Source organism: Nyctereutes procyonoides, unplaced genomic scaffold (assembly GCF_905146905.1).
Source record: "Nyctereutes procyonoides isolate TBG_1078 unplaced genomic scaffold, NYPRO_anot_genome, whole genome shotgun sequence".
NCBI classification, from domain to species: Eukaryota; Metazoa; Chordata; class Mammalia; order Carnivora; family Canidae; genus Nyctereutes; species Nyctereutes procyonoides.
The window spans coordinates 15001308-15012388 of NW_026575137.1; the positions used below are offsets into that span (position 1 = coordinate 15001308).

Genomic DNA, 11081 nt, shown 5'->3' on the forward strand with positions numbered 1-11081 from the left:
AGTAAAGTAAGGACTTTGGAGTCACAGTCCGAGTTCAAGTTCAGCCTCTAACACTTATTGTCTAGCTGTGTGATAATTGGGTTAAATTATTAAGACAGTTTCTTCAACTATAAAATAGGAGTAATAATAATATCTACAGTCCACAAGATTATTAGGATTAAGTGAAATAACATACAAAAAAATGCAGCATAGGCTATGGTACATATTAACCACTTAACCAATATTAGCCAAACTATTATAAATATCTAGATGGCACAAATGTAACTAAACCACCTACAGAATAAAATTTGGAATGTCACACTTTAAGGTTAAAAATAAACTGCTGGCTCAGAAAGGGCTCATCTAATGTAATCAGAAAAGTTAGCCGTTTGGAATACATCATTATAGTACATTAATTTCTTTAAGGTAAATATAAATAATGTTTTTAGTCTCATGTTTATACAGCTACAAACCTACCCCAGTGTTCTAATATTAAAAATTAGATAATTTTGATTCAACTACTTATAAATGGGGGTAATTCAAACAGATTATTAGCATAGGCAAGTTTTAGTTTTCAGCAAGTTTTTTAGAAAGACTCAACTATGGTACTTTAAGCTCTGTCCTTTAATTAGTTTCTACAATTTCACAGAAAAAGAAACTGAAAGTTCAGAGTAAACTGTTCCCACATTCCACAAAGCCTCTCCAAAGAGAGTTCTTAAACAGCTTCACAAACATACACCTGCCACATTTACCTATTGAAGCCTATTGTTTAGGAGGTAGAATGGAATGGTACTTTGTGGTTTTAATAATACTCATTACAAATAATATTAATTAATCGATTAAAAAAAGCAAGCTCCTGCACAAGGAAAAAGTACTATTCATTCTATTTTTCCAATAAAAAAAAAATTAAAACATTTTAGCTGGCTTATTTCAGACCCTCTTTGTTCAGAAGGGCAAACCAATAGGAAATAGGATAACCTGGGCAGGACGAAGTGCTCAGAAACACTAAAAATGCCAGGCATGATGGAATGCTTAGAGGCATTAAAAGGTTAAAAAAAAAAAAGTTTTAAAATAGGTTATATAAAAAAAAAAAAGTTATCTAGTTGTCAAAAGATTTTTGAACTGGTTAAAATACTCATTGCTACAGAGTAATAGAAGGGAAATTCTAACCTTCTCTGAAATCTTAGCCAGGTCTGCCTACTTTTTTGAATTTCAATTTCCTCATCTGAAAGTTGAAGTGACTGGACCAGGTAATGTCAAAAGTCCATTAGTTCTAAAAGACGACAATTTAAATATACTGCATAGTTTTAATATACAGCATACTCTAGGGTTAAAAGTGGATAATTAAGATTTTTCTGAGATAAATAATTTTTGTTTTAAAAATAGCTCCAAATTCTCTAAAATGTTAGTATACTCTTTTGTTTTAGTAAATCCAGTGGAATGAGTATAATCTTTGCTTTTCTGATAGTATTCTCCTAACTGATTGACATGTCTTTTGAGACCAAATACAGAAGCACATATGTCACTGAACCGTAACTGCTAAGCTGAACTGAAAGTCAGGATATAAGACCTCTTGGCTTTACAATTCTCCCAGAATGACTGTGCTTCACTCTTTTTCTCTGCCCATAAAATAAATGTTTCATTGGATTAGTACTAAAGTGTGTCTTGAAACACTCTGAACAACTCAGACAAGATTGTTACAGAAGAAATTTTTTTCATTATTAGTAACTTGTCATAGCAGGTCTAAGTATAAAAACAAAAGTTCCCATAAGACTACTGCATAGGGAAGTCCTGTTACCTCACACATTGGAATCAGTTACAATGAAAAGAAATCAATACAAAAGGCTCTTGTAATATAAAATGTCTGGAAAAGCGACTAGTTCCATTGCAGCACCAGATTTTCAATCTCTGACCTACATAGTGCGTGAACTAATCTACCCTTCAATTTCTGTTTATGAGCAACCAACACTTCTTAAATAGGCATTTGTAAAATTGTGGACCGATCAGTGAGTGTGAAGGCGGAAAATAAAACAACCATTTAGAAAAGCCTATCATCACAAGATACATTATGTATACCACAATGACTAATTCTTTCATCCAAATCAAGCATGGTAGTGGTTACCTGATAAATAAACATAGTCAAATATAGCCAAATCAAAAAGACGTCTCCCTATAGCAAGGAACACCCTTTAATTAAAAAAAAAAATTAAGAACCTTATTATGGATGAATAATACCCTTTGGCTTTTTACATAAACATAATACACTTTACTAATATCCTTATCAAAACTTTCTGGAATCATGTAGTAGGTTGAATAGTGGCCCTCAAAATATACGTTCCCATCCTAATGTCTGGAACTTGTTAATATCTCACTTAGAAAAATTTTTAGCAGTTTATTTATAATCACCAACCTGGAATGATTTGTGGAGATAAGACAGGAGTCAGGTCTTGAAAGAAGAGAGGACCTTAGATAAGGAGAGAAAGTGGAAAAGAGTATTCCAGGCAGAGACAAAGGCATAGGAAAAGTAATGCGGGCAAAACTATCAATGTTTTTTTAATGTATTTACTAAATAGATCAACTGACTTAGTATGGATTCTTTTGTAGGACAGTGGTGAGACACTAAAGGTTAGATGGTGGAAAGCTTTCAATGCCATGAAAATTTGAAATGTATCTGTGGGAAGCAAATGGAGATTTGTAAACAAAAAGAATAACATGATCATTCAGAAACCAGGTCATTAATGAAATTTCAGCCCAAGAAGACATGAGAAAGTGGTCTGAAACTTTGTACCACATTAGCTGTGTCTTTAGACCAGCACTATCCAACAGCACTTTCTGAAATGATGGAAATATTCTAGACCTGCACTGTCCAGTACGTTAGCCAGTAGCCACATATGGCTATAGAGCATCTGAAATGTGACTGGTGCAACTGAGGAACTGAAACTTGAATGTTTTTAAATGTTAACTAATTTAAACTTAAATAGCCTCATGTGGCTAGTGATGATACATTGGACTGAGTAGCTCCAGACTATAGTTTTCTCATTTATAAAATGCAGAGGTTAAATTAGAACACTAGTGTCATTAGGATAAGTTCCACAGCCAAATAAAGTTAGTGCAACATTCTGAGAAAAGTAAATGGGTATTCAAGCAGGTGTACCTGAGCATGACTCGAACAGTTCCAGATCTGTAGCCTTTTCATTTCACTCTTTATCTCTGTGATTAATTTAAGAGACCCAATCTGTCTCTTGATTAGTGATTTTTCAAACTGGTCTTTAGGTTGATGTTTCCCAGGAATCTATAAATATCTAATGCATCTAATTTAACAGAATTTCTGTGGAAAGAAATATATATTTCATGCAAAATGCCCCTAGAGTCACACTGTCCAGTGAAAACACACACTGGATCAAAGACTTAGTATGAATAAAAGAATATAAAGTCATTCATTAACCCATGTTAAAATGATCATATTTTGGATACACTGGGTTGTATTATGAAATTAGTTTCACCTGTTTCTTTTCACTTTAATTTAGCCAATAAAAAATCTCAAACTACTTTTATGACTCACATTAGACTCTATCAGACAACGCTGTTGTAGAGAAAGTGATGAAATAGATACCTTACAGTATACATACTTTATTCAGTTAGGACATATTACTGTCAAGCTTTATACTAAGTGCTGAGACCTTAACAGTGAACACATTGGTCTCTATCATCGTAATTTAAATTATCTCCTACACTTCTAATGCACATTTCACATATATTATCGCATTTATGGTAATGCATAAGGATAATTTTAGAATACTTTATCGTTTGGGGGAGCAAATGCCAATACTTGACTTAGAAATCATAAAATATAAAGAACTAATATTAATTGGTATCTATTTTTGTGATACATTATTATGCTACATAGTGTTTATCTGGAAGCCTAATCACATTCCCAATAGCTTTTCCTGGTTTTTTGATCCCTCCTTCTAACTAGTTTGCTCTCCCCCCCCCTTTTTTTAAGATTTCATTTATTTATTCATGAGAGACAGAGAAAGGCAGAGACATAGGCAGAGGGAGAAGTAGGCTCCAGGCAGGAAGCCGGCTGCAGGACTTGATCCCAGGACTTTAGGATCATGCCCTAAGCCAAAGGCAGATGCTCAACCGCTGAGCTACCCCAGGCATCCCAGTTTGCTCCCTCTTTATGGCTCACCTCTCCCACACTGTCTCTTCAACTGGCAACTTGCCTGCTATTCACATTACAGCAGGGCTATTTAGACTTTCAGGGGTCTCCAAAGAAGGAAAGAGGTTGAAAATGTAAAGTACATATAATATTAGGCAGCCAATTCCAATTTTTGGACCCAAGACTGAGGTTTTGAAGTTTCTTTTGGGCTTAAACTTGGTGATTTCTGTAGGGTTTTGCTTCATACTTCAATGTACAAACTTAAGAACTAAAACAAAGCCTCAGTTTTGTCCTACTGAAGCTTTCACATAAGAAAACTATTCCAAATAGGACTTCTAAAACAAATTAACTAGTAGTATTTCTTTAGCAAATGATTTTTAAAATAAAATACTAGGTAACATCAATAGGTCAAGAATATGTTTTTAAGGCTAACAGGATTGCTTTCAAGAAACTTACCAATAGGGGATCCCTGGGTGGCTCAGCAGTTGGGCACCTGCCTTTGGCCCAGGGCGTGATCCTGGGGTCCTGGAATAGAGTCCCACATCAGGCTCCCTGCATGGAGCCTGCTTCTCCCTTTGCCTGTGTCTCTGCCTCACTCTATCTTATGAATAAATAAATAAATAAAATCTTAAAAAAAAAACAACTTACCAATAAACTAAATGTTCAGGTTTTATGGACAGCTACAAAGAAAGTGATACCAACAAAACTACTTTATCGAAAGGTGGTAATTTCCACCCCCTCTCATAGAGCAAGTATTACTGACATACGATAGCTATTGAGAAACAAATGAAGTACCCAAGTTTTAAACACCCAAAATGATTTCACTGCCTTTTTTGAAGTCTACCACCATCTGAAATACAGATGTGTTTAGCAAAGTAATATTATTCCTCAGTCTTTGTGCAGGTGTGGTTATAAACATAGTCGTTTCAATGTTATACATCTACCAACAAACAAAAAATTGTTACCAAAAAAAAAAAAAAAAGGGCAGAAAAAAAATAACTACTCCTGACTGGAAAAAACATTTTTGCCTAACAAAAATATAGCTATTCTCCGTAAGTAATCAGATCAGCATTTTGCTAAAAAGGAGTCAAACCAAAATCTTCAAGCTAAAGTACTTCTTATATGATCATGAGTCCTTTCAATCATTAAACTACTAGTGCTAACAAGCCCAATAAAATGAAATCAAGTATTAAGTTTATAATTCAACTTTTCTTTGGTCTTCAACCCAAAATGGCCTATTTTTCATATGGGCCTCAAGCAATTAAAGAGCATAAAGCTTAGTGCAAAGTCAGTCTGCATTTTACAATCGTCACTTGTTAGTAGTATCAGGAAAACAAATAATTTCCTAAAATCTCCTTTATAACCTAAAGAGAGAATATAAAGAGGCAATTCAGATGTAAATATAACAAAATTTATTCCCAGCTTACTCTGTGTCCAGCACTAGACTAGGAACTTTAACGCGTTATCACAATTATTTGTTCTCCCTCCTCCCCCTTGATAAACTCAGAAAGCTGCATTTTTCAATCCTCAGTGCCCTTCAGATTAAAAAAGCAAAGCAATGCAAAGCTGGGAGGGTGGGAGATGATTACAAACCAAAGAATTTCTGTGATGAATCTAAATTGTCTAAGATAAAATAGGAATCTGCCAACATACATGAGATTCAAATGTTTAAAAAGTTTGCTTCAAATCACCTATATTTAATTCTATCTACCAACCCCACGAAGAACAAATAGTATCTTTCAATCTGATCCCATTAAAGAGAATGGCCCCGGTGTCTTACATTCACAACTGCAAAAATATTACTTTATTATTTTTCCTACTTCAAATTTATGAAATGCATTTCTTTTCCATTAAGATGCTAAAGTGTCTTTAAAAAGATACTAATCTTAGTCTCATACATTACATAGAAAAAGCCATATATACGGTTTCTTTTAGTCAAGTAAAGAGGCACCCCAAATTCTACAAATCACCATGAAAATTTTAAAAAGAAATTTTAACACTGGTTAGATGATAGTAAAAGGAACTCTTCTTTATATAAACTAATTAATGATCAATCCAGGCCTTCCCCAAATGAAACAAAATTTTAAGTAGCTACTGTCTGGAGACTTGGGTTGTGTTTCAACTCCTAAAACATGCTGCAGTTTTAAAAGTTAATCTTACTGGAATCCTCCTGGAAGTCAACAATACTGGAAAAAACACTTTACCATTAGTTGCCAAGTGTAATTTTTTTCCCCTAAGACACCTTGTGATGACATCAAAATAGTTTCCATGGAGGCATGAAATTTAAACTTCAGTTATATTGTATACAATAATAAAGAATATTAAAGAAAAAAGGTTTGTTGCTGTTATTACATAATGATTAAGTCCCAAGCCTTAATTCCAAATCTTTATCATGGAATTCCAAGTAGTGAGGGAAGAACATCTGAAAGTAAGAGTTAACAATAGATCCTCACCATTTTCCACAGAGAGAGAAGTGTTTACGTTTTAATTCATTTCAGTCAGTTGGGTGTTAAAGAAGCACAAAAAGGCAAATACGGTAATAGCTTGAATTATAAACAGAAGTGGAAAGCTGCCTGTTAAGATGGTGAATTGGCAAACTGAAAATGAAAATAAAGCATACCGTCATCCTTCATATAGCCAAGAGTCAAGGAATCTAGGTTAAAATAATTTTTTAAAAAAATGAGCAAGACAGCCATGTTCTTATAAAAAGAAAAAAAAAAGGTGTAACGGAAAGAAGAGATCGCAAACATTGTAAGGCAACCATGGTGAAAGACTGCTTTATGCCTTACTATTTATTTACTAGCATTCAAAACTAGCATTTCTAGTCACCACCCGGGTTTGAAAATCGCAGCAGCACGGAAACACTGTCCTTTCCGACGTAAACCCAACAGAACATTCTGCAACGTTTTGAGTAAATATTAACCTGAATAAAGCATCGTTCGCGTATTTCCACCTTTAATGACCAATGGGAAAACTTACGACCTTTCTTTCTCCCATATATAGCCTTAGCCCCTTTCCCTCCTCTTTTATTTACTGCCCTTGTCGCGGGGTTAATGAACCCTAAATTTCTTTTTCTTCTTCCCATTAATGGAGATGGGGGGAACGAGCAACGAGAGGGAAACCCAGATGACACCGAAAACTAGAAATCAAAACCAGTGGCGTTCCTTGCCGGGTACTCCCCGAAGGTTTAGTAAGAGGGCGACAATCCCGGAAGACCCCTTATCAACACATACTTTAACCCCAAGGAAACACCATTTTTCCACATGTTTAACTTGTGCCTTTGAAAGGCCTGGCAATTCCGCGGGGTGAACCTTCCCGGTACAAGCCACCCCTCCCGGGAGCCTCCTGCAGCAGCGGTCGGGGGCTCTCGCCCCAGCTCTGAATTCGCAGCGAGGCCCGGAAATCGGTCCCGTTACAGCCGATTTCACCCGTCAGGAATGCGCTCCTCCCCCGCTGCCTCCCCCGGAGTCGGCGGCTTCGGCGGCCCCGGCGGTACTGCGGGGGAGCGCCCTCCGCCCGTCACAACACTGCTGGGTCGGGCGCCGACTCCACAGACCGACTGCCCCGGCCGGGAGGGCAGAGCGCGGGGCGGATCCCACGCTCTGCCTCAGCCGGCGCCGCCAGGGGGGCGCCAGCGCCGGGGCCGGGCGGGGGGACGCGGAACCAGCCCGCGGCCTGACCCCAGGACCGGCCCCACTCCCGGGGCCGAGCCCGAGAGGGGGCGCCTTTCCCGAGGGATTTCTGAATCCATTTCCGTCCCGGGGAGGGGCGCGAGGGCAGCAGTCGTGCCGGAGCGCCTGGAGTCGGAAACGGGAGCCGCCCCGGCCCTCCCGCACCCGGGCGCAACCTCCTCGCGGGCCGCCAGTACCTTCAACTCCTCGGGGCGGCGGCGGGCGCCAGAGTGCGGGTGAGCAGGCCCATCCCTCGGCGGCGGCGGCAGAGGCCGAAGGAGGTACCGAGGAGGGCTCCTCAGAGCCGCCGAGACGCCTCTCAGCTGGGGCGGGGGGAGCGCAGAAGAGGGGTCCCGACGGCCGCTTTCCCGAACTCCTCCTCCGCAGTTCTGTCTTGACGGCTGTTCCCGGGAACCAGCGCCCCAACTGCCATTCTCCCCCTCCTCCAGCCCCCGCTGTCCCCGCCTCCTCCTCCCACTCCTTCCTCCGGCCCCGGCCCGCTCCGCCCCGCCCCGCCCCGCCCCGCCGCGCCGCGCCGCGCCGCGCCGCCCGCGTGCCGTGCGTCATGGCGTCACGCCCACCGGCCAACCGCGGGCGGCGCTGGGACCCAGCGGTCGGCTCACGCTCTTTCGCCCGGGCCCGGCTTACCGCGTTCGTCCTGCGGCCGGGTGGCTGGGAGGGCGGCCTTCCCGCGGTCCGCGGCGAGGGCCAGTCGGCCGCCCTCTCTGCCCCTCGGCCGTGGCACTTCGCCCCCAGCGGGCGGGGCTGCGGCGCAGGCGTCGCCTCCGAGGGTGGATGGCGTGGCTGGAGTTCTGTCGACGTGCGGGTAGATGCTGGACTTGAGCACCGCGGCCCCGGTGTTGCGCACGCAGTTCAGGATTCGTTCCTCGGGATCCCTGGGTGGCGCAGCGGTTTAGCGCCTGCCTTTGGCCCAGGGCGCGATCCTGGAGACCCGGGATCGAATCCCACATCCGGCTTCCGGTGCATGGAGCCTGCTTCTCCCTCTGCCTGTGTCTCTGCCTCTCTCCCTCTCTCACTGTGTGCCTATCATAAATAAATAAAACAACAACAAAAAAAAAACAGGATTCGTTCCTCTGTGTTCTCACGGTTCACCTGTTAGATGGGCAGCCCCAGGAGAGAGCAAGGCCGGGACATTGCTGCGAGTTTCTGCGGCTCCCCGCGTGGAAACGTCTTCCCCGCCAGGGGCGGCGCCCCCACCCCCTGGCTCTTCCGCGGGGGCTGCTAGCGGGGGCTGCTAGCGGCGGCGTTGGCCACAGCGAAACACCCCGTGTGAGGGAGCGGAGGACTCGCCCCCCGCCTGCTCCCGCCTCTCTTGATTCCACAAAGTCACTCAAGTCACTCAAATTCATCCTTCAGTCCTTACTGATACATTCTGAATTATTTTAATCCGGCCTTATCTGTCCCATCCCCTCTTACCCTTTATGCCAGTCACAGCACACACACCCCACTTCGAATTTTTCTTTTTATTTTAAACCTGCATATGGCTTAGTATCAGTTCTTTTTAGTTGAATAAACCATTCACTACAGACCCGGTCCTTTCCTTCATAGTTGATTTCAAAATTTAGGGTCATTCTTTGGAATACTGAGAAACAACGTGATGGACGCTGGACAGAATGTCCGTTCACCATCTGTTACTTGACTATATCACTATCAGTCCTTGTTTTGGTGTGTCTAATTTAAATCAGAAACAAACCAAGGAGCCATGGCCTCTCAGACAGTACTTGGTTTCTTTGGTGACCCAGTAAATGTTTACTAATTAGAAAACTAAACAAGCTAAGCAGTTTAGGTCCAAGTTTTTTGTTTTTTGTTTTTTTCCACAAATCTTAAAGGAAATAATGATGAGTATGTTCATTTTCATTTATTGGAAGTTTAAAATTTTATTTTTTTGTAAGTTTTTTTATTTATTTATGATAGTCACAGAGAGAGAGAGAGGCAGAGACATAGGCAGAGGGAGAGGGAGAGGGAGAAGCAGGCTCCATGCACTGGGAGCCCGACGTGGGACTCGACCCCGGGTCTCCAGGATCGCGCCCTGGGCCAAAGGCAGGCGCCAAACCGCTGCGCCACCCAGGGATCCCCATTTATTGGAAGTTTAAAGCTGTTATATACTCCTTTAAGTACTATTTGAAGGCTGCCTACAATTTAATCAATGGGATACTTTGCACAAGTAGTACAAGAATAGTATAAATGGGTTTATGGAACAGTACTCATACATAATATAATCCTTAAGAATATATCAACATGTTGAACATTTCAGAACAGATGGGCATTGGTGTGGAAAGAAGTTTTGAGGAAAGAGGCTCTGCAAAGTGGAAATGGTCTTATACTCTGTATAATTGTCATATTTTCCAGAGATGCTTGTCTTCTTGAAAACTGGAGGGATTTCCTACTCTTCACTAAGGCAATATTGATCTATAAAAAAAAAAAAAAAAAGCCAAATATCTATTGAACAGCTCCACTTGGATCCCCACAGTTACCTCCAACTCAGCCTCTCCAAAACAGAACTTCTCTTTTCCTCAAAACTTGTGTCTCTCATTCACCCAGGCCCAAGCCAGATATGTAGGATTCTTCCCAGCCACCCCCTTGTTCAGTCACTTCCAATTCATAATTAACCTTATTCTCTTCTGTATCCCCCTTCTGCCTTTGGGGCAGTGATTTCCACTTTGCATCACAATTCCCTGAGGAGCTTTAAAAAAAAAAAAAAATCCTGATGTCCAGGCTACCTCCACCAATTAAGTCAGAGTCTCTGAGGATGGCACTCTGGCATCAGGATTTAAAAAAGAAACTCTCCAATGAGATGATTCCAATGCATAGCCATGCTTGAAAACCACTACTGGGACCTCATCATTTCTCACCAGGTTACTGCAAAAGCATAATAATTGGCCCCAGGTGCCTTGATTTTTGGCAGCATTCTCCCATCTTTCCCTATTCTCTTCTAATTCATTCAGAATTAATTCAATAAAAATTTATTGAGTGCCTAGTATGCGTGTGTAGGGGGGGAGGGTTTCCCAGAAACTGCGAATACAACAATGAAAAAGACAGCCCTTATATCTGATCTCATAGAGCTTACAGCAAGTAAAGGGGTGAAGTGGCACAGTTGGAGGAAGCAGAAAAAACAATGAAGAAATAAAGGAAATAAATTTACCTGTGTAACATACAGAAACCAGGAGGCTGTGACTTTAGTTTGTTATCTCAAACTAAAGTCTACTCCTCTGACATTTGAGCTGGTTTCTACAGGACAAGAAGGAGGC

At 41.3% G+C, this 11081-nt stretch overlaps 1 protein-coding gene across 5 annotated transcripts in view; it reads right to left on the reverse strand.

Annotated features, from left to right (window-relative positions):
• RNF19A (ring finger protein 19A, RBR E3 ubiquitin protein ligase) overlaps window positions 1-8302 on the reverse strand; it is a 54074-nt gene extending 45772 nt beyond the window's left edge. For 2 of the 5 annotated variants that reach the window (XM_055303305.1, XM_055303303.1), the window contains exons 1-2: window positions 8010-8302; window positions 4598-4666 (exon numbers count right to left, since the gene is read on the reverse strand). The gene's annotated coding sequence lies outside the window, so the exon portion shown is untranslated. Of the gene's footprint in view, window positions 1-3133; window positions 3152-4597; window positions 4667-8009 lie in introns of those variants that run through there. The other 3 variants (XM_055303304.1, XM_055303300.1, XM_055303301.1) reach the window with 3 other exon arrangements.
• Between the last annotated feature and the right edge of the window lie 2779 nt (window positions 8303-11081).